This window comes from Penaeus chinensis, chromosome 22 (genome assembly GCF_019202785.1).
Source record: "Penaeus chinensis breed Huanghai No. 1 chromosome 22, ASM1920278v2, whole genome shotgun sequence".
NCBI lineage: Eukaryota > Metazoa > Arthropoda > Malacostraca > Decapoda > Penaeidae > Penaeus > Penaeus chinensis.
This window is the reverse complement of record NC_061840.1, coordinates 2,513,132-2,515,631: the sequence shown is the minus strand read 5'-3', so window position 1 is coordinate 2,515,631 and position 2,500 is coordinate 2,513,132. Positions and strand designations below refer to the sequence as shown.

General features: G+C 40.1%; 1 protein-coding gene across 1 annotated transcript in view; it reads right to left on the bottom strand.

Annotated features, from left to right (window-relative positions):
- LOC125036813 overlaps nt 1-2,500 on the bottom strand; it is a 379,078-nt gene that overhangs the window by 134,399 nt on the left and 242,179 nt on the right. The window lies entirely within an intron of this gene.

Here is a 2,500-nt window from a genome sequence, read left to right as displayed (position 1 = left end):
CGTCATGTTCCGATATTTACGGGTTGCGTTAATGATTTTCTTTCATACGATTTAACGATGCCATAAATACGAGACACAGACAATATCCATAAAAATAAAATGGAAAATATTTAGTAACAGCTAACGATATATATATAAAAAAGAAAACAAAAACACGCCCAATTTAGAATGACACGATATTTCTCATTCTATTTATATGACCCCGAGCTATGGCCGTCACCGGGGCGCGCAGACTGGGTTCTGTGCAGGAGGAAAACGGTGGAAATTAGTTTGCTTTCTGCTTATTTTCCTTTCTTTAAATGTATTATCTGCTGTGAAGGTATTTAAGCTGTATCTTATGACGCGTGCAAGGACAGAGTTCAGTTATCTTTTTAACGTTTACAGCTTGCTTTGTTTTATTTCCTCCCTCAGGCCATTCATTAAGTTATTCATTCTCTCTCTTTCTCTCTTTCTCTCTTTCCCTCTTTCCCTCTTTCTCTCTTTCTCTCTTTCTCTCTTTCTCTCTTTCTCTCTTTCTCTCTTTCTCTCTTTCCCTCTTTCTCTCTTTCTCTCTTTCTCTCTTTCTCTCTTTCTCTCTTTCTCTCTTTCTCTCTTTCTCTCTTTCCCTCTTTCTCTCTTTCTCTCTTTCTCTCTTTCTCTCTTGCTCTCTTGCTCTCTTGCTCTCTTGCTCTCTCTTTCTCTCCCCCTCTCTCTTTCTCTCCCCCTCTCTCTCTGTCCCCCTCCCTCTCTCTCTTTCTCTCTCCATTTATTGTCTGTTTCCTTTTCTACGATTATCTCAGTTAACCAAATTCATATATCTGTTCATTATAACCTATTTTACGTACTTCAATCCATTCCACATCCGTTCTCTCATTTCGTCCCCGTTCGCTTAACAGAATCGCAAAAAAACAAAACAAAAAAACAAAAAAACAAATGCATTGAGATTAACTGCGTGAGTATTCGTTACGTAAGACGCTTTTAGGTTAATGAATTTCCGAGCCGGCGATCACACGCTAATACCATTTTTTTTATTTTTTTTATTATATACTTTGTCGCCATCACTTCCTTTGGCTTTGACAAGGCCTCGTGTTGACAACAATCATCACGTTACTGAGATAACTGGGATTTTGATACTATTAACAAGGCTGCTTTTAATCCTACTGCTGGCGAGTGCTACTGCCGCTGCTGTTGCTGCTAAAGTTACTGCTACAGAGGCTGCTGTTATTGACACTGCTGCTGCTAATTCTGGTTCCTCTCCTGCTTATGCGTCTGTGGCTACTGTTGCAATGGTCCTCAGGTACCCCCCCTCCCCTCCTCCTCTCATCCCCACCCCAGATCCTATTGACGAACCTGACCCATTTCAAAATTGTTATGAAGCCACTGGGGATGATATCAGGACCTAATATTCTGCAATATGGCCCCCCCAAAAAAAGAAGAAAGGATAGAGTATTCAGCACAAATTGAATCCACTTGACACCGACACAGTACTCCAACACGATAAACTACTTTTTTTTTTCTGAGGCTTAAATGTTTGCTTCACATACACACACACATTTACACAAACACACATACGTACGCGCACGCATACACATACCTATACCTAAAACTATACAGACACACACGCATACATACATACATATACACACACACATACACATGCAGTACATATTATGTGGAAATGGTATTATATTTTCTTTTATAAAGTTAAAATAAAGTAAAAAAAAATATACATTACCAATCGCCTTAGTCTTGCGAGAATATTATATAACACACGAAACTAATGCAATGTAAGCCTATTGAGAAACTAACTTTATACACTAATGACAGACAGAACAAGTTAAAATAAAAGAATTGGGAGCAAAAACGAACATCATTCTTATCTTTACTAGTGTTTTTGCTATTGCAACTGCTCTTGCTGCTACTGATGAATAACGATGGTAATGATCATGACAATGACAATGACAATGACAATGACAATGGTAATGGTAATAATGATAATAATAACATCAACAATACTGCTACTACCACTACTAATACTACTACTTATACTACTACTACTAGGGCTGGTTTACTATTTATACTCCTACTACTCCGCGTACGATTACTACTACTCCTACTCCTACTTATACTATTACTACTACTACCATTACTGCTTCTTCACCTACTGCAACAAATATCACAGACAAAATTGAACGATGAACAACAAACAAGCAATTCTTAACTTAACAAGGAAGAAACGGAATGATTTTCTTGATCTGTTCCTAAAGGCAATTAAGGGCAATTAATTACTCCCGTTCATTTAGCTGCTTCATTAACAGTCACACAAGTCGGGTGTAGGAAGCAATGACAGTTACGTCGGGATGAAGCCTCTGTCTGCCCAGGGAGAGGGAAGGAGGGGAGGGAGGGAGGGAGGGAGGGAGGGAGGAGGGAGGGAGGGAAGGAGGGAAGGAAGGAGGGAGGGAGGGAGGGAGGGAGGGAGGGAAGGAAGGAGGGAGGGAGGGAGGGAGGGAGGGAGGGAGGG